Genomic DNA, 24,780 nt, shown 5'->3' with positions numbered 1-24,780 from the left:
CAAACATTGGGCACCATCTGCATGCCAGCCAGCAGGCCCACTGTCAAGTTGTGGTGGATGCTCATGTTCTCCAATATAGTAACCAAGGCCGCATGTGGCTACCAGGTACTTAAAATATGGCCAGTCCAGGGCCAGCGTTGTGGTGCAGTGGGTTAAGCCTTCACCTGTGACCCTAGCATCCTGTATCCCGGTGTTAGCGTTTGAATTCCCACTGATGCACCTGGAAAAGCAGCAAACCCCTGGCCCAAGAGCTCGGGCTCTTGCCGCCCACACAAGGGACACCCAGACGGAGTTCCTGGTTCCTGGCTTCAGCCTGGCCCAGCCTCATTTGGGGAGAGAACCAGCAGATGGAAATCTCCCTTTCATGCTGCCTTTTGAGTAAATAAATCAAACTTTAAGAAAGGTGTGTGGCACTGTTTCAGGTGTAACACCACCGGCACGTGCAGAAGGAGAGGTGTAGGGTGTAGACCCACGCCTAAATGCCACGTTCAAGGGTGTCCCACATAAACACGTTGCCAAGGCTAAGTTCATATTACATTTTTAATAACTATGCCACGGGATTCCCCACTGGCAGTGTTACCTCGATGTCTGAAACATTTCGGATTTGGGAGCACTTCAGGTCTCAGGCTTTCAGATGAGAGATGTTTGATTTGCAGAAAAACCCACTCAGGCCATTCTGTTTGTCTTCCAATGTAGCTATGAGAAAATTAAAGTTACATGTGTGGCCCAAGTTCTATTTCCATCGGTCTCTGCTGTTCTGGACATGAACGCAGCACTGCCCAGCCGGTACGAAGAGAGAGGTAGCGACAAGCATACATTTAGGAGAAAATGTCATTCAATTAGCAGGTAATTTATACAACTGGAAAATAGTACCATCCCAGTTTCAGTAAAGAAAGTGTCTTGTGCGTAGGTGAAATTTGCAAGGGATATAATACGCCATTGACCGGCTGCTCAAAGCCGGCCAAGGGAGTCCCTTTGTGCCTTGTAAGCTTCTGTTAGTATTATTTGATTTTGGTGTACCCAGCACATATTTCTTCCGTAACTGAAATGATTTTAAACAGGGGAGAGAGAAATAACTACAGCAAAGCTGAAGCAGCCATGTTGCTCTGCCCGCAGAACCTGGCACGGTGGCAGCTCTGGGGGCTGCAGAGAAGAGGAGGCCAGAGTCACCCAGCCGGACCAGGGCTGGTGCCAAAGAAGCCAGCAAGGGCCGGTGGGGGGCACCTCTCAGCACCCTGGCCGGGTCCGCCCCGCCGTCCTGTGCTCCAGCTCCTCTGCTTGTTAAATATATTCTCGCGCTCTCTCTTTAAAGATTTATTTATTTCTAATGAAAGGCAGATTTACAGAGAGAGCTTCTATTCACTGATTACACTCCCCAAACAGCTACAACGGCTGCGGCTGAGCTGAACCAAAGCCAGGAACCTCTTCTGGGTCTCCCACCTGGGTGCAGGGACCCAAGGACTTGGGGTGTCCTTTGCTGCTTTCCCAGGCCATAAGCAGGAAGCTGGATAGGCAGAGGAGTAGCCAGGATGCGATCCAGCACCCACATGGATACCATTCAGCTCCTGCAGTGTCAGCCACACTCTGTTATTTTTAAAGGACACGTGGTCGTCATCCCTGTGTGTGGGAATTAGTGTGAGCACAGCATGTGTGCGCGCAGCGTGTGGTGAACGGCCGAACCAGCACAAATAACCTCCCCACCTCCCACACTGCCCGTGTGAGCCTTCAGACATGATCTTTCTCATCTCCTGTCTCTATAACTGTCTTTTACATAATGCCTGAGCCGGGAAGGGCTGGGCCCCTCCTTGGAGTGACAGCTCACTTACTGCACCCAGAGGCTTTGCAATGCCCACCTTGGCCTGCGCTTTGGACCTCCCACCATCCCCGTGTCCTTGGAGAAGCTACAGCTTAAGGAGGCCTGGCGGCTGGGAGCATCCTGGTGTGTGGCAAGGACTCAGACCACAGGAACATGACGGGCTGGACCGACATGGCCCTGGTATGCCTTGCTGGTTATTTTTGTCTGTATTCCTTTTTTTTTTTTTAAGATTTATTTATTATAATGGAAAGGCAGATTTACAGAGAAGAGAGGCAGAGAGAAAGATCTTCCATCTGCTGGTTCACTCCCCAGTAGCTGCAACAACCGGAGTTGAGCTGATTCCAAAGCCAGGAGCCAAGAGCTTCTTCCAGATCTCCCATGAGGGCGCAGGGTCCCAAGGCTTTGGTTTGTCCTCCATTGCTTTCCCAGGCCACAGGCAGGGAGCTGAAAGAGAAGTGGGGCTGCCAGGATACGAAGCAGTGCCCATATGGGATCCCAGTGTGTGCAAGATGAGAACTTTAGCCACTAGGCTACCACGCCACGCCCAGTCAGTATTCTCTTTAATGAATGGTTCAACTTTCTTTAAAAAAAAAAAAAGCCGAGCAAGAGAGACTTATTTATTTTTATTGAAAAGGCAGATTTACAGAGAAGGAGAGATGGAGAGGAGATAAAGCTCTTCCATCTGTTGGCTCATTCCCCAAATTGCCACAAGAGCTCTAGCTGAGCTGATTTGAAGCCAGGCAAGGAGTAGAGGAGTAGAGGAGGTGAGGGGAGCAAGAGAGCATCGTGTGGTCATTTTGCCACGGGCCAACACCACCCTGTTCTCCAGGGCTTGTGGAGCTCAAGGGTGAATGTCCTCATCAAAGACACAGGGTCCTCCTTCAGTCACAGGGTTCTCCCCATGGAGTCTCCTTGACCGAGACCGCTGGCCCTCAGTGTGGCTGCGTGCTAGCTTCCTCCCTGCTCAGCTCTGCACAACGAGCCGCTGTGGCTATACCCACCCTGAGGAAGCACCTTGGCACCCTTGGTCATGACCCAGCATGAGTCGGGGCCGCCCTCTCACAGGTGCGCTGCACATCAGATGGCCCAAGCAGCACTTGGGCATACGTCTCCTGAGCACTGGTGCTGCAGGTCAGGCTCTCCAGCCATGACAGTGAGTGGCGGGCACCTGCGCCAGGGAGCAGGGACTCACATCACACCCACGGCCCCTGCAGAGGCAGTCTGGACATCCCCTCTTCTGGAGCCACCAATGCCCTTTGCACACGTTCCAGGTGGGGAGGGCTGGGACACCTGTGCAGCCAGTGTCCTGGTCACCCACTCTCTCTGCAAGTCCCACAAGGCAGCTGGTCCCCTAGTTCCCACCGGGTTCTGATGTCTACCACCCCCAGTGTGTCTGAAGGTCCATCTCAGCGTCCTATAGCAAGACTGTGGTGATTGCAAAACAAAAGTTATAGCCGGGGGAAGAGTGACCTATCTCCAGGTAGACGAGATGGGCTCCTGCCAAAAAGAAGCAGGCGCTGTCAGCTGACACCTGATTGAATACACAGGACATGAAGACATCTCAGACTTGTACCCCTAGTATAGCCCCCCTGGAAGTTACATGAGGAAGTAGCTCACCAAAGGCTCCAAGGAGCTGGCATCTTGTGCCATGGTGAATGCGCCCTCTGGGATGCCTGCACCCCTTGGTTCTAGTACCATCTCCGCTCTGCATTTCAGCTTCCTGCTAAGGGGCAGCCTGGGTGGTAGCAGGCAAAGGCCCAAGCGCTTGGAGTCGTGCTACCTATGAGGAATGACCAGCTTGATTTCTGGGGCTCCTGAATTCGGCCTGGCCCAGACCCGGCTGTTGCAGACATCTGTAAAATAAGCCAGATGAAGATTTCTCTCTGTCTCAGCCTCTGACTTCTAGGAGCAGACCTAGACCTGGTGGTGCACCAGGTTAAGACGCTGTTTGGAGGGCCTGGTGCCATAGCCTAGTGACTAAAGTCCTCACCTTGCATGCATAGGCCTAGTGGCTAAAGTCCTCACCTGGGATCCCATGTGGATGCTGGTTCATGTCCCAGCTGCTCCACTTCCCAACCAGCTCCCTACTTGTGACCTGAGAAAGCAGTCAAGGACGGCCCAAAGCCTTGGGTCCCTGGACCCAAGTGGGAGACCCAGATGAGGCTCCTGGCTCTTGGCTTCAGATCTGCTTGGCTCTGTCCATTGTGGTCACTTGAGCTGTGGACCAGCAGATGGAAGATCTTTCTCTCTGTCTCTCTATATCTGTATATATATCAAAGATGCTGTTTGGAAAGTCCGTGTCCCAACAGAGTATTGGTCAGTTTTATGGCTACTCCACGTGCACTCCTGCTCCCTGGAAAGGACCTGGGAAGCAATAGGTGATGGCCCAAATATCTGGGCCCCTGTCACTCACCTAGAGACCTGGATGGAGTTCCTGGCTCCTGGCTTCAGCCTGACCCAGCCCAACCACTGTGGCCATCTGAAGAGTGAGCCAGTAGATGGAAGATCTCTGTCTCTCTTTATTTCTCTCTTCTTCTCTTCCCCCACCTCCCACCCCCACCACTCTTTCAAATCAATGCAATTTAATTTTTAAGTTGATTTAAAAATGTGTTTAAAATGCGGTGTAGGGAGCCAGAGCAGTTGCATATCAGGCTAAACTTCAGGAGGGAGGGAAGACAGAGAGAACGAGTTCACACACTGTTTCACTTCTCAAATGGCCATGACAACTGGATCTGGACCAGGCCAAAGCCAGAAGGCAGGAGCTTCATCTAAGTCTCCCACGTGGGCGACAAGGGCCCAAGCACTGGGCTCGTCTGCTGCATTCCCAGTCCACTAGCAGGGAGCTGGATTGGAGGTTGAGCAGCCTGGACTTGAACCGGCGCCATATGGGACACTGGCATGTCAGGCAGCTCAACCCGCAATATCACAGTGCTGGCTGGATGCCATCTTTAATCATTTATAACCAAGAGTTTACAAGAGATGCACCCAAGTCAAGTAACCACGAAGGCAGGTAAAGATGTTGCAGGGGATGCAAACAAGAACGCTTGCGCCTTTGTTTCCACTTTTAAACACTATAGAATTAGGGGGAAATCAGTAGATGAAATATTTTGATAAAATATTTTGATAATTGCATTGATGAAATACACGGTCACCGGGGAAACCCAGTAACAGCCATTTGCTGAACACTTACAAGGCTAATTTTATTCACTCTCAGAGCAGTCCTACTGGTAGATACTATTCTTTGTCCCATTTCACACTTGAGGAAGCTGAGACCCAGAAAGGTTCTATGGACCCACAGCTACATACAGTTAAAGGGGAATCAACAGAACCCAGGGGTCCTGACCCCATGGCCCATCAGCAGCACCACAGACTGGCTGGTCAATCGTGACTCTGAACCAGGCATGCCGATTATTGCGCTGAACAAATCCCTAAAGCGGACTGAAATATGAGGAGGGGAATCCACAAACCTAAAGCCGGAGTGGGAGATTTGAGAACACCTGTCTGAGAATTTAACAGAGCAAATATTTTAAAACCATACAGACAGTCTAAATAACAGCATTAACAAGCCTGTTTTACTGTATCTAGGTAGAGTTGGAACAGCAAATACTTTTTTTTTTTTTCCAAATGCTTGTAAAGCATATAGACAAATTGATTAAGTAATGAGCTTGAAAGTAAACCTCAATAAATCCCCAGTAACAGAGGTCGCACAAGGCAATTTCAACAAATCAATAATGAAAGAGAAATGACTGAATAGAAAAAGGGGGGCAATGGATAGAAAGGAACCATTTACAAACGAGGACATACAATTGGCCAATAACATGTAAGACCTGCTCAAGCCCTGCCAGCGACTGTGGAAGGAAAGTCAACTCAACAAGATGTCATCTATTGTCCAGGGATAGAAAAAGGATTTTTTTTAACAGTACTAGCTTGTTGTCAGTTGGCACAGCCAACGTGCAGAACAATTTGGAAGCTCCAGTTTACAGCTTGCACATTCGTAACTTCTACACTGGACTTGTGATACTGCTGCAAACAAAAAGTCTGAACTAAATCCAGATAACAGCTTCCTGGGGCAGATGTTTGGGCTAGCAATGGATGTGCCAGGCACCACGCTGACTGCCCAGGGCTGGCACAGAGGTTAAGGTGCCGTGTGAGAAGCCAGAACCCCACAGGAGCGCCGGCCCGTGTCCCAGCTGCTCCACATCGTATCCAGCTCCCTGCAGAATGCAATTGAGAAATCAGAGGAGGATGGCCAGAGGGCTGGAGTCCCTGCCCCCCTGGATAGAGTTTCAGGCATCTGGCTTTGGCCTGGCCAGCTGCAGCCTTAGGGAGTGAACCAGCAGCTGAAAGATCCCTTCCACATGCACACCCTTTTTATGTCTGTCTCTTCCTCTCTCTGTCACTCCACCTTTGCAAATAAGTGACTCTTAGGGTGGGAAGAAGACCTGCTGGTATAAGAGCATGAAAACCAGGACAAGGGCAGGGGTGGCGAGACAGAAAGGCACCCAACAGCAAGTGTGTGGGCTGGATAGTGGAGCTGGTTAGGTTGAACTAGGCTTCTATGCACATTGTCATGTACGAGAGCTGAATGGGATGTGGGACAGACTGGACCAGTCTGTTGTATATACTGGCAAGCATGGGAATCAGGGCAGGGAGCGGGCCTGGTGGGGGTTATTGTGGGTTGCTCTGAGTAGGCTACAGCTCCCACTGGTTTATGAGAGGACCGAGTGTGTGCTGGACAGAATCAGGCTGGACTGCAACACCCATTGTTTCCAGTGGAAGACAGGACTGAAAACAGAACCAACCCAGCAATTGCAACCACCAGCTGATTGGGGTGATGGACTGTGCTGGGCCCTGTACTTGCAAGTATACACAAGAATCTGGTCTGGGATCACCTCAGACCAAGTTTCCTTGGGGATCTCCCCAATAGAACTGCCAGACTCCATGCAGGTTCCATGGTCTGCCATGGAGTGCAAGTGCCAGAGCCGAGCCTCCTTAGAGGCTCAGACGGAGCAGTGGAGAGCATACCAGCTGCACATGGAGAATATGGCAGTCTATCAGAACCTGCAGAGGACACCTGGCACCACTACAGAGGACAGAGCAAGTCAATTAACTACCCCAGCCTTATGTTGGCAGTGAAAAACTGGGGAAATGGAGACTCTGAGGTGGACTGTGTCAGTGGATTCTGCAGCGACCTCATCGTGCTTGGTATGGCAAGATTGGCGGCAATTCAGAACTGTTGAACTATCAAAACCACTTGAGCAAGACCCTCGGAGCGCGCCCTTAGCACTTATGAAATAACTGATATCATTCAATGTTCTCTGACCACAACGTAAAACAAAAACAGCACCAGGAAATTTACTGTTAAAATTCCCACATATTCTGAGGTAACAGTTTCTTTTCTTTTCTTTTCTTTCTTTCTTTTTTTTTTTTTTTTTTTTTAGAAAAGTCAGATATACAGAGAGAAGGAGAGACAGAGAGGAAGACCTTCTGTCTGCTGATTCACTCCCCAAGTAGCCACAATGGCCAGAGCTGAGCTGATCTGAAGCCAGGAGTCAGAAGCTTCTTCCAAAGTCTCCCACCTGGATGCAGAGGCCCAAGGACTTGGAGCATCCTCTGTTGCCTTCCCAAGTCGCAAGGGGGAGCTGGATTGGAAGTGGAGCAGCTGGGACCCAAGCCAGCACCCACATGACCTACTAAACATGATACTATGCATAACTCATGCAAATACTATGCATAACGCACACAAATAAATCTGAGCTTCTGAAGTTGACTATATGCATTTCAGAAAAAAAAAGACTCAAGTTGATGAATGAGACTCCAGAAAAAGGCTGTAACAATGTAACAAATAAGTTTAAGGCATTCTCTGAAGGTCCTAGACCAGGGGTTTTACAGATGAGCGAGAAAAGAGGTTAGGAACAGACATTGCCTAAATTATTTAAGACCACTAAAGCACTAAGGTACATGGCATTTTTCCTATTCATTTTATGAACTTTGTACAATCCTAATGCCAAAAGCAAATAGAGCACAAGAAAAGTTGAGAGTTGTATCAAAAACTCTTGCCTACAAGTAAATATTCTAAATAATATGTTAGTTAGGGGCCAGCACCGGGGCCAGCAGGTAAAAGCTGCTACCTGCAGTGTTGTCATCCCTATGGGTATTGGTTTGTGTCCAGGCTGTTCCACTTTTGATCCAGCTCCCCGCCAGTGCCACCTGGAAAAGCAGTGGAAGATGGCCCTCGTGCTTGGGCCCCTGGGAGTTTGCGTGGGAGTCTCAGAAGAAGCTCCTGGTTTCGTTGCAGCCCAGCTGTAGATGTTATGGTCCTTTAGGGGAGTAAATCAGCAAATCTCTCCTTATCGTTCAAAAAAGTAAGTAAGTCTTTAGAAAATAATATGTTAATAAATGGAATTGATTTGTTTTTTAATGACACACCATTGCGGCCAACGTGAAGGCTCAGTGGCCTAACCCTCTACCTGCAGAACACAGGCAGCTGATTGGCAGGTGGTAAACCCTCAGCAAACTAAGCTACAAGTCCTTGGGTGATGCTGTGGCCCCTGGTTCGAGTTCTTGGCTTGGCTTCCCAAACAGGAGCTGACCCAGACATCCTCATTTCTGAGCTGGGGGAATGGAAAGGAAAGGGAAGGGCACTCAGAGTCAGGGACGAAGAGGCAGAGTCCCTGTGCTGCCAGCCTTTATCCAGTCTGTGAACTGCTGATGTGGCCTGCTTCAAACCAGGACTTCATCCTTGATCCTACTGGGTATGGCCTGAGGTTCAAAAACTTGCCCCCGCAGGGAGAGGGGAACAGTATTTCAGGGAAGAAGTGAAAGTGCCGGACATTCCAGAAAGAACCCCTTTGACATCACATGTTCTCTGCCAAGACATTCGAAGGAACCAGACCGCAGTTTTCCCCTTAATTGCTCCTCCTTCTCTAGGAGTTCTATGTCTTAGAAAGTGTCACCATTTCCCCCAGGGCCATACCAGAAGCCACAGGCCCCCAGGCCTCTCCCCCTGCTGTTCTCCCCTAAGTACTTCTGGGATCTGCGCATCTTGGTCCAGCCCTGAGGCCGCCCCTGTTGTCACCTGCACCTCTCTACAGGCATGCTGGCACTCACCACCCTGGGACACATGAACTCATGAACTTTAAGCCTCAGGGTTCAGCCCAACCCTACTTCCCTGGGACAAGTTGTCCCTGCTGGCACCAAGCCCATGATCCATTGCTATTTTTCACCATGCTTCTTCTGCGTTCTGTGTAGCCCTGTCCCCCAAGGTTAAATGTGTCATTCAGTCTAAGGCAAGCTCATCGCACCATCATGTGCAGACAACATTCACTCTTTTTCAGGATGTAGACCCAAGCTTTATTTTGTTTCTTGACTTTAAAAAAAGGGGGGGGGGGTTTATTGTATTTGAAAGTCAGGGAGAGATGGAGAGAAACAGGCATAGACAGATAACGATCTTCCCTATATCAATTCTCTTCTCAAATACCTGCGACAGCCGACACCAGGGCAGGTGCAGCAGGACCAGGAGCTCCAGTGAGGGGCGGGCGGAGACCCAAAGCCTTGAGCCGTCACCCACCTCCCAGGGCGTAGATGAGCAGGATGCAGGACTGAAAGCGGGGCCAGGACTCCACCCCAGATGATGCTCTGACACAGGATGCAGGAGCCCAAGCAGCAATCGAGGTACTGCCCCTAGCGCCTGCCCCTCCCCGCCAACACCAAGTGTTCAAACTCCAGGACATGGAGTGTTGCCGCCACCCCTTGTACCCTCAGGGTCAGCCCCTTCCCATCCCCAGCCCCCACATCCCTCAAGTGATTTCTGCAACTCTAATTCTGCTTTTCACAGTGTGTCACCCAAGTGTGCTCCACAGGGGGTGACTCAAGTCAACTTTCACTTGGTTGTCATGTATTTATAATTCTAGGAACTGGTGTGGTGCTATGATCGGCTAGTCCTCCACCTGAACGCCAGCAGCCCATATTGGCACCAGTTCATGTCCCTGCAGCTCTACTTCCACAGGGGAAACCTGCAAGAAGTTCCTGGCTCCTGGCTTTGGACCAAAGCAAAGTTCTGACCATGGAGACTGTTCAAGGAGTTAACCAGTGGATGAAACATCCTTCTGTCTCTCTCTCTAACTATGCCTTTCAAATAAAAATAAGTAAATCTTTGAAATAATGATGATGATTCCTTGTAATGATTCCATAGTCTGTGGAGGAAGCGGGCCCCTCCGGCTTGACTTGGCTCCTTCACCCCCCCACCCTCCCACCCCACCTACTCTGGGCTCTCTCCATCTCGTGTTGTCACCATCGCTGGTTGTAGGAGGAAACCTCCGTCATTTGACATTTTCCCTGAAGTGAGGAGGTAAGCAGGAAGTGCCAAGATTTCTGTCTCGGAACTAAACGCTAAGGAAAAGCTTCGGCGTGTGGGAGAGGAGATCTTAGCCGGCTCAGGCTGTTATGGCAAGTGACCACGGCTGGGCACCTGGACCGTCCAAAGCATCCGGGGCAGGAGGGCCTGGACAGCCAGAGTCAGCAGGCCTCTCCTGTTCATCAAGAGTTGACTCCATCACGAGGTTGTCATCCTCAGGGACCCATGGAATCCCAGCTGTGCCTCCAAGTACATCCTCCCCGGGGAGGGAGGGCACAAAGATCCCAGGGCTACACACCACTGCCACAGGGCAGGCAAAAGGTGGGTGAGGCAATGGTGTGTGGCCTGAGGATCTGGTGACACTTGACATAAATGGAAACTTCTGATCTTCTCCTGAGTAAAGTGCCTGCAGCCCATGTCTCCGGTGAGCCCTGCTGGCGGGATGCTGGAGACACAGCTCAACCGTGCCTGCTCCCCAACCCACCGCAGAAAACCCAAGGCAGCCTTCACCTTTGCCCACTCCTGCCCCGCCAGCTCTCACTCCTTGCTCAGCCCATCTTTTTATCTCTGTATCATGTGGGAGGGCCAGGGGCAGCAGGCAGTTTGAGAGGCCAGTCCTGGGGCTCTGATCCTAGGATGGTGGCCACCCTATTCTGAGGTGCAAGGAATTCATGCCATTCATTTCTTCATTCATCATCCATGTATTCTTTAGCTGAGCAACTATTTGGCACCTCGTGCATGCTGGGCCACATTTCCCAGCCATCGGCACCGGCCTCCTCCAGCAGCTGGCACGCACACTTTCCAGCTGTCAGAAACCTTGGGCCCAAGCCCACAACCTCACCAAGACCTGAAGGATCCATCCACACCTGGCCACCTGGGAGTCGGGGGGTCACCCAGGCTAACTGCCCCACGTCCCCAGGGCCAGGAATGGGTTACAGTATCTGCCTGAAGCCCCAAGCTCACCACGAAGTCAGAAAGGCGGAGAAGGACGTTAGGTGAAGGAAGGGGTGTGGGCGCGTTCTCTGAGGTGTTCCCGACCTGGAATTGGGATTCCCAGAACCCAGAACCGCCTCCTAGGGCCGTCCTGGTCCCTCCCCCACCTCACAGCCTCAGGCCTGACTCAACAGCACCACCTCTAGACCATCACGAGAAATGCGGCTTTCTAAACCCCACAGGTGCCCGGGGTTCCTGGCTGAGCTGGCAGGTGTCTGGGCTGGCTGGCGGGGCAGGGCTGATGGCGCCCCTTGCTGACCACCCTCCCGCCCGCCCGTAAAACGTGGGTGAGGGTGGCAGTGAGAATGCTGAGCGACAACCGCACAAACACCCCTGGGAGGTGCCTGGCATGCAACGACAGCCTGCACTCCAGCCTGGTGCGGATGACGCCATTCTCCCCCGCCCCCGCCAGCAGACAGTGTCTGAATCTTAGAAAAAGCCGGCGGAAGTCTTTAACGCTTCCTTGCCTGGTGTGGCGCTTGGAACCTCCTTTGCGGAGAACCAGATGGATGGCGGCTGCCACTCACAGCTGTGGGAGGCCGTGCACGGCTCCTCCAGCCTTTCAGCCTCTTTCCTCTCCATATGTCTCAGCCCCTTCCCCCTGCATGGCTCCTCCCCAGAAGCAAACGTCCTTGGGTCAGCTCCTGCCTGTTCAGTCCAGCACTGCTCACCCCCCCCCGCCCCCTCCCCCGTGGGCTGGCTGAGCACAGAGCTGACCAGGCTGCCCGAATGCCTTGGTCCCAGTTACCTGTTGAGACAAGCATCTTCTATGGGTTGCCCATCATTGGCTATCATCCGTGTCCTGTTAGGGAGCTGATGCAAGGCAAGGATGCGGCCACAGTCAACTGGAGGAAAGGATGGTGTGTGACCCCAAGGACAAAGCCAAGTGAGTGACCAACCCCAAACAACCCTCAGCCAATCAGATGCAGCTAGGATGCCCCCCTCTCTGGGAAGTACAAACGTAGGGCTGTAAAGGAATGGGGTTTGAGGGTCAGTGCTGCGGGTGGGGTGTCCGTGTCCAGTGCTGTGGTGCCTGGAAAACAGCAGATGACCCATGTACTTGGGTGCCCAGTTCCCACGTGGAAGGCCAGCATGGAGTGTCTGGCTCTTAGCTTCAGCCTGGCCCAGCCCTGACCGTTTGGAATGGAATGGAAGTCCTCTCTCTCTCTCTCTCTCTCTCTCTCTCTCTCTCTCTCTCTCTTTCTCTCTCTCTCTCTCTCTCTCTCTCTCTCTCTCTCTCACTGGCTCGCTCTCATTTCTGAAGTGCTTTTCTAACCTGGGTTTCCAGGGCTGTGGGCTCTGGGGTTGGAAGGTTCAAGTCCCAGCCCAGCCACCTGGCAGGGCTGTTGGAGACAGGAAGACTCAGCCCATGTGAGGTGCTGGGCAAGGCTGCAGCCGCAGGCTGTCTCCAGGGCAGCCATCTGTCATTAGGGGGCCAGGAATCAGGATTTACAGGTCAGTGGGATTCGGGAAGGGGGCGGCCAGTGAGACCCTCACTTGCCAGGAGCTCATGACCCTGGACGTATTTCACCCCACAGTGATGACCGTGTGCCAAAAACCACCCGTGGGAACCTGCCAAAGTTTTCATGTCTTTGAGATGTAAATCCCACCTCCAGTGGCTAGAGAACTTGAACTTGGTCTTCCCTGTGTGTGGGGCCCCGATCCCGCAGCTGCTTGCTCTGGAGTTTGTCAGAGATGGACAGGAGGACTGGGCTCATCAGGGCCCTGGCCACACACCTGCCTGTTGAGGACTTGCCAGCTGAGCCTTCGGTGACCCAGCACCAATGCTAGGGGTGAATCTGGGAGGAGAGCCCTTCCACCTTCTCACCCAGGCTGTCTCCATTGGCAGGAGCCCTCCTAACTCAGCGAGGATCAGGGGTCCTCCCCGGGTGGACAGAGCAGGGGTCAGGGGAGAGTGAAGGCCAGGGGTAGTCAGTCAGTCGTGGGCCCAGGCCCAGCTGCAGGGGCTCCCCCGGAGCGGGTGTGCCTGGCGCTGCTCCCACCACAGCCAGCCCCAGGGAAACCCCCGATTCCGTCAGCGCCTCAGGGCGCGAGCAGAGCCTGCATTAAATATTAAAGCATCGGCTGCCTTCCAAGCTTGGTAATTAAAACTCCTATTTCATATTTTACACTGGACGGCCGGCGGCAGCAGCTGCTGCACGCGGTTTCCGAGCTCCTGGTTCACAGGGGAAGCGGCTCTGCGGGAAGGGAGTGGGGATGGTGGAGGGGAGAGGGCCGAGGAGGGACCCCTTTCCCATGGGACCCCCTCCCCCTGGTCCCTGTGGGTTAAGCCATTGGGGCGGGGGACGGAGGGGTCGGGGAAGGGCTCTGTTGGGGCTCTGGGGCTTGCAGCCTGTGTCTGCAGCATGGGACCTGCAGGCTGCAGAGGGCTCCGGGAGCCGGGCTGGAGCAGGAGCTGTTGCTGCAGCCATCCGGGCCGGACTGCGCTGGGGAGGGCAGCGCGCGGCCAGCGAGGGCCGCCAGAGGGCGGGCGCGTCCCTGGGCTTCCGGCGCCATCTGCCGGTCCTGCCCTGAACTGCAGCCCCCACGGGACAGCCAGAGCCCAAGGTGGAGAGTCAGGGTCGTGGGGTGAAGGGTCAGGGTCGTGGGGTGCAGGGTCAGGGTCGTGGGGTGCATGGCCAGGGTCGTGGGGGTGGAGAGTCAGGGTCGTGGGGGTGAAGGGTCAAGGTCGTGGGGTGGAGGGTCAGGGTCTTGGGGTGCAGGGTCAGGGTCGTGGGATGCAGGGCCAGGGTCGTGTGATGCAGGGTCAGGGTCGTGGGGTGCATGGCCAGGCTCATGGGGGTGGAGAGTCAGGGTTGTGGGGGTGAAGGGTCAGGGTCGTGGGGTGCAGGGCCAGGGTCGTGGGGTGGAGGGTCAGGGTCGTGGGGTGCAGGGCCAGGGTCGTGGGGGTGCAGGGCCAGGGTCATGTGAAGGGTCAGGGTCATGGGGTGCAGGGTCAGGGTCGTGTGGGTGCAGGGTCAGGATTGTGGGGGCGGAGGGTCAGGGTCGTGGGGTGCAGGGTCAGGGTCGTGGGGTGCAGGGTCAGGGTCGTGGGAGTGGAGGGTCAGGGTCGTGGGGGGTGCAGGGTCAGGATTGTGGGGGCGGAGGGTCAGGGTTGTGGGGTGCAGGGCCACGGTCGTGTGCAGGGCCAGGGTCGTGTGGGTGGAGGGTCAGGGTCGTGGGGTGCAGGGTCAGGGTCGTGGGGTGCAGGGTCAGGGTTGTGGGGTGCAGGGGTGAGGAATCCAGCAAATTCAGGCCCGGCTCTGTCAGAAACACTTTTCAAAAACACACAAGCTAGAGATTTCTTTTAAAAAAATCAAAAGTTGTGAGCCAGGCGTGGTAGCCCAGTGGCTAAAGTCCTTGCCTTGCATGCCCTGGGATCCCATATGGGCTCTGGTTTGTGTCCCAGCAACTGGCTTCCCATCCAGCTCCCTGCTTGTGGCCTGGAGGAGCAATCAAGGAAGACCCAAAGCTTAGGCTCCTGCACCCACGTAGGAGACCCGGAAAAAGCTCCTGGCTCCTGGCTTCTGATTGGCTCTGATTCAGCTCTGGCTTTTGCGTCCGCTTGGGGAGTGAACCATGAACAGAAGATCTTCCTCTCTGTCTCTCCTCCTCTCTGTATATCTGACTTTCCAATACAAATAAATATAAATATAAAAAGGAAACAATTCCTCATTTAAAATGAAACAAATAAAATTAAAAATTGTTTCTAGATTCTCCCTCCACTGCCCTCCAGCCACCCTCGTGCCTAGCTCAAGCTGCTCTCGTCCCCAACCCCTTCTTGACCTCAAGCCTGGCAGAGTGGTCCCTGCCCTGGGCTGCCCCATCCTGCCAGTGCCACCACTGTCCCCAGCTGACCCCGCCACCAGTGCCACATACATGAGGCATCTGGGCTCCCCAAATCCCTCACCCCCAATTCAGGAATCACCAAGTCTGGTTGGTTCCATTTCTTTTTCTTTTCTTTTTTTAAAATATTTTTTAAAGATTTATTTACTTTTATTGAAAGGCAGATATACAAAGAGGAAGAGAGACAGAGAGGAAGATCTTCCATCCAATGGTTCACTCCCCAAGTGACTGCAACAGCTGGAGCTGAGCCAATCTGAAGCCAGGAGCCAGGAGCTCTTCTGGGCCTCCGACGTGGGTGCAGAGTCCCAAAGCTTTGGGCTGTCCTCGACTGCTTTCCCAGGCCACAGTCAGGGAGCTGGATGGGAAGTGGGGCCACCAGGATACAAACTGGTGCCCATACGGGATCCCGGGTGAGCAAGGCAAGGACTTTATGCTATTATGCTATCGCTCTGGGCCCGGTTCCATTTCTTAAATTACCCTCAACTCAGCTCCTTTGATGGAAAGGGAATTGAAAGTGCATTTTGATTTTCTATGAACTTTTGGAAGAATCTTCCTGAATCCAAAGGACATAAATTCTTTAAGTCAAAGGAGAAAAACACATTCTTCCTCTAAACTGCTACAACAATTCCCTGGATTGTCTCTCATGCAGACAACTGCCTAAACCCTTTTACAAATCTCCCCTTTGTTCTTAAGACACGAAATTGCTGGCACTAGCCCTCTGGCATGCCAAGCTAAACCTCGACCTTGGCACTTTCGTTCCATTTGGGTGCCTGTTCGAGTCCTGGCTGCTCCACCTCCAATCTAGTTCCCTGCTAGTGCTCCTGCGGCCCAGCACATTAGCCTAGTAGCTAAAGTTCTCACCTTGCACATGCCAGGATCCCATATGGGTGTTGGTTCTTGTCCCAACAGCCCAGCTTCCCATTCAGCTCCCTGCTTGTAGCCTGGGAAAACAGTCAAGGATAGCTCAAAGCCTTGGGACCCTGCACCCATGTGGGAGACCCAGAAGAGGCTCCTGGCTTCTGGCTTCATATTAGCTCAGCTCTAGCCATTGTGGCCACGTGGGGAGTGAACCATCGGATGGAAGATCTTCTTCTCTGTCTCTCCTCCGTTCTGTAAACATGACTGTCCAATAAGAATAAATCTAAAAAAAGAAAAGAATCTCCCGGCTTCAGATCGCCCAGCTCCAGCTATTGCACCCACTTGGGGAGTGAACCAGCAGATGAAATACCTTCTCTCTCTGTAACTCTGCCCTTCCAATAAAAATGAATAAATCCTTTTCAAAAAGAAAGGGCATGATGGCTCCTTGTTAGACACACATCTCCACCGAATAAGACTGAGAATTCAGTGGTATGTTCATGCGCTTGTGGTCAGTTCATTTTCTTTTTCTCTGTGTTTGAAAGACAGAGTTGGGGTCAACACTATGACATAGCAAGCTGAGCCTTTGACTGCAGTGCCAGCATCCTATATGAACACCGGTTCAAGTCCCAGATGTTCCACTTCTGATCCAGCTCTCTCCTATCGTGCTGGGAAAGCAGCGGAGCATGGCCCAAAGCCGTGGGATCCTGCACCCACATGGAAGGCCCAGAAGAAGCTCCTGGCTCCTCTGTGGTCAACTGAGGAGTGAACCAACAGATGGAAAATTAACATGTCCTTCTCTCTCTCTCTCTAACTCTACCTTTTAAATAATAAGTACATAAGTATTTAAAGAAAAAAGAAAAGCAGAGTTAAAGAGAGGAGGAGAAGAGAGAAATTTTTCATCCCCTGGCTCTGTTATATTGCAACAGCTAGAGCTGTGTGAGGCCAACACCAAAAATTGTGGCACTTCTTCGAGGTCTCCTATGTGGGCCCAGGGGCCCAAGTGCCCAGACCTTCTTCTGCTGCCCTCGCATGGGCACTACCAGCGAGCTGGATAGGAAGTGGAGCAGCCAGGGTGCGGGTTCCGTAGACAATAGTTCAGTCTCCTTTGCCACAACACTGGTCACAATCGGTTGATTTTCAACAAGGGTGTCCATATAATTTGATGAGAGAGGGTTAGGTCTTTTCAATAAATGATGATGGGACAATTGGATACCCAGACACGCAAAATATTTCAGTTGGATTCTTACCTCACACAATACTCCAAACTCACTCAACACTGAGTAGGATGGCTAAATCAAAGACAGACAAGAAAAGTGCTGGCGAGGATGCGGGGCAGGTTGGACCCTATTTCCTGCCAATGGGAATGTAGAGTGATGTCATCATTGCAGATGCCAGTTCAGCTGTCCCTCAAAAAGCAAAACCTACAGTTGTTGTCTCAGCAGTTCACCTCTAGCCCCCTGGAGGCGGTGAGCACAGGGGGTCCTCACAGAAACTCACGCGAGAAAGTTCAGAAAGCATTCTTCAGAACAACACAAAGTTGGGCTCCATCTACATGCCTGGAATATCATTCTGCCCTCAGAGCAGGTCCTGCGCCCTGTGGCAATGCACATGAACCTGGGCACAGGATGCTGAGAGAAGAAACACGTCTGTGGCAGGTGCTGGGGCAGAACGCCTCTCGGGGGGACTGTGCACAACAGGCAATTCCACAGACACAAGATGAACTTATGGCTAGGGAGGAGGAAGAGGGCATGGACTGCTGTTAGGCTCGGGTTTTGCCCCAGGAGGATGAGAACACCCCAAAGTTGGGGCGCGATGAGAGCTGCACAGCTTCCTGAAAATGCTAAAGCCCACAGAACTGAGCGGGATGTGAAACTCCGTCTCAACCTCTTTTTTAAGGATGTATTTGTTTGAGAGCATTACAGAGACACAAAGAGAGAGGGAGGATCTTGCACCCTCTGGCTCCCTCCCCAGTGGCCAAAGCCAGGAGCTCCGTCTGGGTATATGCTCTCCTATGTGGTCTAGGGGGGCCCAAGCCCTTGGAGCATCCTCCACTGCTTTCCCAAGTGCATTAGCAAGGAGCTGGATCAGAAGTGGATCAGTCTGCATTCAAATCCCAAACTCCTATGGGATGCTGGCGTCACAGTCAGTGAATTCACTCACTGTGCCAAAGCACTGGCCCCAGACCTAAGTCCTTAACATACAAGCCACTTGGGCCCGGTGCGATAGCATAGTGTTGAAGTTCTCGCCTTGAACACACTGGGATCCCATATGGGTGCCGGTTCCAATCCCAGCGGCTCCACTTCCCATCCAGCTCCCTGCTTGTGGACTGGGAAAGCAGTGGAGGACAGTCCAAAGCCTTGGGACCCTGCACCTGCATGGGAAACCCAGAAGAGGCTCCTGGCTTTGGATTGGCTCAGCTCCAGCCATCGTGGCCGCTTAGGGAGTGAACGATCAGATGGAAGATCTTCTCTGTTTCTCCTCTTTGTACATCTGCCTTTCCAATAAAAGAAAGAAAGAAAGAAAGAAAGAAAGAAAGAAAGAAAGAAAGAAAGAAAGAAAGAAAGAAAGAAAGAAAGAAAGAAAGAAAGAAAGAAAGAAAGAAAGACCAAGGGAAGCCCTAGAATTAAAAAACATACAAACAAAACATACAAGCCACTTGAGCAGCCTCACGTGGCCCCAGCACCTTCGGCACCTAGCCCTTGCCTGCTCAGCTCCAGCCAGTCTCTCTCCTCCCTGCCGCCACCTAGATCTTTTGTTCTAAAAAGCAAGAGCCGAGAACGGTGGTCACGCTTGGCCTTTCGAAGTGAGAGCCGGGTCTCCAGTCTCTCCAGGTCAGTTGAACTTGGCTCTGAATGTGTCAACTTGCAGAGTACCTTATAATCCAGGACACTGTTTCTCCTGAATGTCACCCAAATCCCTCTAAAAGCCAACCCCATTGGTTACCCTGCTGAGCCACTGTCCCCACTGGCAAGCAGGAGAATTGGGATGGGGGCAGGCCAGGCCGGGCAGGGCTTTAACACCTGTTGGCCTGTGTGTGAGCCGGGTTAGAGGGAAAGCCGGCTGAGCTAACGGAGTGTACCTACTAGTACATGCATAAACCAGAGTGGGTGAGCGTTGGTTGGGCTTTGCTGCAGTATCAGCTGGCAGGTGCTGGGACTAGAGGCAAATCTTGTCAAGCTAAGCTGCAGAACCACCTGGAGAGTGCAAGATCCAGGACTGGGAGTGGGCCCAGCAGGGAAGCTGGGGGTACTTCTGATGGGTTGAACTCTCACTGGTGAGCATGAAAAGCCAAGCCCACCCCAGATCCACAAGAAGGGCCCAGCACAGTAGCCTAGCAGCTTAAGTCCTTGCCTTGCATGCACCAGGATCCCATATGGGCATCTAATCTCGGCAACCCTGCTTCCCAACCAACTCCCTACTTGTAGCCTGGGAAAGCAGTCGAGGACGGCCCAAAGCCTTGGGACCCTGTACCCATGTGGGAAACCCAGAAAAGGCTCCTGGCTCCTGGCTTTGGGTTGGCTCAGCTCCAGCTGTTGCAGTCACTTGGGGAGTGAATCAATGGATAGAAGATTTTCCTGTCTCTCCACCTCTCTGTATATCTGACTTTGCAATAAAAATAAATCTTGAAAAAAAAAAAAAGAAAGAAAGAAAAACACACTCACTGCTCCCCTACCTGGAATACAGCCCCAGGTGCCTTTTGACCCACAGATGCCACCCCAGCCCTCTAAAACTCAGCGTGCTGCAAGCGACTGGGCTGGCCCTTCCGGGAAAGAGACAGCTGGGCTAGGGACTGGAGGAAGAGCACAGATTCCAGAGCCTCCTTCTCCAGTACATGCCAGCTGTGTGACATGAAGCAATCCTTTCCCCTCTCTGTGCCTTATCAATAAAAACAGAGGTAAGAATGACACTTGCATCAAGGGCGAGCGGGAGATTGCACTGGGCTAGCATTTGCAGAATGCGCACAGAGCAGTGTGTACATTCGTTCAGTCGCTAAATGAACACAGGATCGTAAGCGCTCAGGAAGGAAAGACAAATCCTTTGGTTTCTCAAAGCCCAGGTCAAGGCCGCCCTTGAATCTGCCGCTGCGTTTCTCCACGGAGCAGCTAGGGGGCGGAGGAGAACGTCTGCTCTGGAAACGTACCCACGGTGCAGAGCACGCCGGCGAGCGCCCGGGCTGCTAAGATCATCTAGACGAGAGGGTACTGCGTTAGCATACCGTTACTTAAGGAATTACAGCTCTTTGGATACCAGCTTCTGTACAATAAAATGATTTTTAAAACCACATTTTAAAACCCTGATTAAAACATAATGCTCTGTTTAGTTACTGCCATGGAATGTTTCCTTTGCAAATTAGAGCTTCGCACATTTCATTTACTTTCTGCTGACACCCACATTAGACACGATGGACCAGGCAGGCGCAGCAAGGCTGCCCAGCTGTACAGAGGCATCGTGGCATCGCGGCCACGTGGGCTTGTGGACTCCACCTCCGAGCCTTTGTGGAGGAAGGGTCCCAGCTGGCCCCTCTGCTGGCCCCCAAGGGCCACTCTCCCAGGTCTCACTGGTGGCCTCCGCACCAACATCCCTCCCACAGGCTCTTCTTACCAAGCAGGCTGGTGCTTACTGATCCACATCGGTGATCCAAAGAGCCAACTAGGTTCAGCTGGTCAATTGCTTGCCTGGTGCTGTGGCTTAAATGCAATTTGGCTCCTGAACTCGGCAGTTACGTTAATGGCGCTGAAGCAGATGAAAATGTAATCTGATTTCGGTACTTGAAGGTAAGACCTTCGCAAAAGTGGTTGGTCTGGGTTGAGTCAAGAAGGTGAAATGCCAGGTGGAACCCTGGTGGCTTTGTAAGAATACAGACAGTGGGAGCAGGAGTTGTGGTGTAGTGTGGATTAAGCCACTGTCTGCAGCCCCTCCCCCATGAGGGCACAGGTTCAAGACCTGGCTGCTCCACTTCGGATCCAGCTTCCAGCTAATACACCTGGAAAAGCAGTGGAAGATGGCCCATGTCACTTGGGATCATGCCCCCCACCTGGAAGACCAGGATGAAGTTCCAGGCTCCTGGCATCTGCCTGGCTCAACGCTGGCCATTTGGGGACCATCTGAGGAGTGATTCCGTGGATGGAAGCTCTATGTGTGTGTGCATCTCCTTCTCCACTCTCTCTCGATAACTCTTTCAGAACAAATAAAAAATATTTAAATTTTAAAAAGAAGGCCTCGATTTTAAATGTGGACATGCTCCTACTCCTGACAAATTGGGAGGGACTGGCAAGGGACTGCCGTGACAACACAAGACTGGCATTGTAAGGAGGCTAAGCTTTGCGTTTGCCACCATCCGTCTCCCTGCGGGGTTTGAGATGCCCTCTAGCGCTGCTCTTGGTGCCTGTGAGCTGTGGAATCGCTTTGGTAGGAAAGCATCTCCTTACTCAGCCAGGCTCCCAGCTAGAGATGGACAGCTCCCTCACAGTGAGTAACTGCACAGAGTCCAGCCCCAGTATCATTTGTGAAAGCACAACCACAATATAGGAAAAAGAACTGGGAACAAATGCCACAAAGTCCAGGGCTACTAATGAAGCACTGTCATCACCCCAAACCTGAAGGCACACAGAAAGGGACCTGGCCTGCAAGATCTGCTATGGGAGGCCAAGGCTGCGTGCCAGGCTGCAGCCAGTCCCTGGAGACTGGCCAGGAAGGAAGCCTGGACACTCTCCTCCAAGTGCACACCCCTCCCTCCCTTTGCCCAGGCTCCTCTGGGCTACAATGTCTGGAAGACAGCAGATGAAACAATTGTGTCCTTCAGCCTGTCAGGCAACAAGTTGGGGTAGGGAGCCAGGGAGAGAAAGGGGGATGGGGACAAACAGACAACAGGCTTCACTACCTGGGCTCCTCGAAGGCAGCCAGACAAGGCAAATGCTTATGGACAAATAAGAGTACATCTCTATGTGCAAGGCAAGTGCAGTATCCTCTACGCTTCATTAGCATACACCTGCTCCACGTCTTTCATTCGCATCACCTTCTACCACCCCCAACAGCTTGCTCGGTCTCTGTGACACTGAGAATGCTATCCCCTCCTCTTCCCTGCCGTCCACCACACCCTGCCTTGGTTTTGTATCCGTTTGGGGGAGGCCATTCTCACCCATTCCTCAAAGAGGAAGCCGCCCAGGAGGGCCCTATCTCCCTCATCTCTCTGGTGAGGCAGGAGACATATCCCAGCTCAGATACCAGCCTCGCCCTGCGCTTGAACCCAGCACCTCCTTGCTCCTGCTTGTGCCTTAGCTCAGCCAGGGGGAGGGCTGCTCTGGAGCTGGGAGATCAATTTGGCTTAGAGAGGGAGGATTTGGAAGTCCTGCTTTGGCCCCAGGTTCAAGCTGCACTCTCCGACTCAGGTGTAGTGGGGGTAGAGCTGCAGAAAGATGGATCTCAGGTCCTGAACCGAGCATGTGGTTGGCTTTTTCTGTGATGAAGGGATTGCCAATTCCAAGGGCTTGGAAGGAGGCAGAACCCACCTCCCACTGTACAAGCTCAAAGGGTCAGTTAGCTGCCTTTTCTGCTTCCCTTGCAGCTAGAAACAGGACATAGGTCCAGGCAAAGCTGGCGGGGGATGGAGACATGTAGCCATTACATCAAGGAGGCAGCTGTGGCCACAAGTGCTGCTTTCCAAGCAGTGGGAGAGGGGTCATAGTGATCAGGGTGTGCAGTCAGCAGTGACCGTGCTGGCATCCTGACCATTCCAGTCCTGTGGCCTCACTGTGGCTCAGCTACACAGTCAGAGAGCTTGATTTTCCAGCCCTGCCACAGGCTCCATGAGCTACCTAGGAGCTTTTGACCAACTTGCTTTTTCTGCTGGAATCCAACAGACTCCACACAGCTTAGATTTCCTATCAATTTTTTAAAAATATTATTTATTTAACTTGAAAGGCAAAGTTACAGAGAGAGGGAGAGACAAAGATCTTTCATCCACTGATTCACTTCCCAAATGGCTACAGAGTTAAAGCTGAGTGGATCCAGAGCCAGAAACAGGAGCTTCTTCCAGGTCTGCCATGTGGGTACAGGAGCCCAAGGACTTGAGCCAGTCCTCCATTGTTTTCCCAGACCATAAACAGGGAGCTGGATTGGGAAGTAGAGCAGCCAGGATTTGAACTGGCATCCAGATGGGATGCTGGCACCTCAGGCAAAGGATTAGGCTCTTACACCACGGCACTGGCCCCAGCTTTTCTACCAATAGCATACATGTGTTCTCCAAATGCCAGAACCCCCAATGCAAAGAGGCTAGGCCGTGTTCCATATTAGGAGTGCATGAGTTCAATCCCCAGTTCTACTGCTGATTCCAGTTGCCTTACCATGTGGAACCTGCGAGGCTCGAGTGATTGAATTCCTGTCACCATGTGGGGAACCTGGATTGAGTACCACCTCCCAGCTTTAGCTCCTGCTCCAGTCCCTGTCATACAGGCTGTCTGGGAAGTGAGCACAGCACACAGAAACTCTCTCCTCTCTGACTTTCAGGCTAACTAAGCACATACATAAGTTTGTTGGGACAGTTGGGGAAATTGAAGAGCAGGAGGCACAGAGAAATGCAAAGACCCAGCCTGAAAAGGCAGCATCTGCAAGCCCAAGAGAGCCTGCAAGGAGAGGTCATCTTCGCCTGTCCCTCGACCTTGGACTTCCGCTGTCTATAACTGTGAGCAAACACATGGCTATGAACTTGGAAAAAGCGACTCATCTCATGAAGGGTTCGGGGCAGTCTGGGACGGAGTGACCATCCATGCTGGGCCTGTTGCCTGACCTTGGCCTGGGCCCTTCACTTCTGTGGGAAAAGCTGCAAAGCCAGGGAAACATACTGTCCAAACACGGCTGCCACTGGCCCTTGCTGGACCTGGTGACTGCCACAGGGCATGAGGAGAACATCACAGAGAAGACTGGCAGTAGCCAGAGTCCCAACACATCAATGGTCAGGTTGTAAGCCACACATGAGGAGTAGTGGCGGCAGCCTCCTTTCAGCCTCTGCAGGACAAGCTAGACCCTGCCCGTTTCCTAGATTGGAACTTGTTATAGGATCTCTTCCCCAAACAACAGAATCCGGCTGCTTCTGGTGTTTGGAGCTGCAGATTCCTCAGCCACCTGAGGAACGAGAGCCCAGCAGGCCCTGCTGCCCAGAGGTGCTGCAAACCCTGAGCTGGACATTCGATGTAGAGCGCTTAGTCCTGAGCAGCCACAGGGCAAGCCACCCAAGAATGAGTGTAAAAGCGATCACAGTGGAGGGGACTCAGACCCTGTCAGACAAAGCATAATATTTGCCCCAGAGTTTAAGCCAACCTCAGTCTCCCAAATGCATCCTTCCCCACCCCCCGCTGCCCACACTCCAAGTCCACCCTGTCAAGTCCCAGTCGCCAGTGTCTAGGGACTGCACCAGCCTCTTCTTTGGTCCCTCTGTGTGCAGGTGTACTCCCTCCCATTCCACACTTAATAGCACCATCTTCAAACCAGTTCCGACATGCCATAACCACTAGGACATCAGGCCCTCCAAGCATGCTCCTTGTCCTCAGAGTCAAGGGCAAGTTCCCCAGGCCTGCAGTGATCAAACAGCCCCACTGCCCCACTTCCAGTCTCATCTGCGTTCCTCCACACACAAACTCCCATTGAACCCTCTGCCTGAGGTCTATAAACGTCTCTGAGCCCTTGAACCTACTGTGTGCTCCTTGGGAAACATGCCTATTCTCTCTGTTTCCAAGGCTAGCCCGTTCTTTTTTTTTTTTTTTATGGTACAGTTTCGTAGAGTTTGGGATTCCACCCCCCTCAGTTCCTACTCCCTGACTGATTTTCCCCATATTATCACAATAGTTCTTCATAAAGAGTCATGATTCCATCTGTTATTTAAGTGTGCCCTGGCATGGTTGGTATAGACAATGGC

The sequence above is a fragment of the Ochotona curzoniae genome, unplaced genomic scaffold (genome assembly GCF_017591425.1).
Source record: "Ochotona curzoniae isolate NIBS_2020 unplaced genomic scaffold, NIBS_Ocur_1.0 scaffold_3208, whole genome shotgun sequence".
NCBI lineage: Eukaryota > Metazoa > Chordata > Mammalia > Lagomorpha > Ochotonidae > Ochotona > Ochotona curzoniae.
This window is presented reverse-complemented; position numbering follows the sequence as displayed.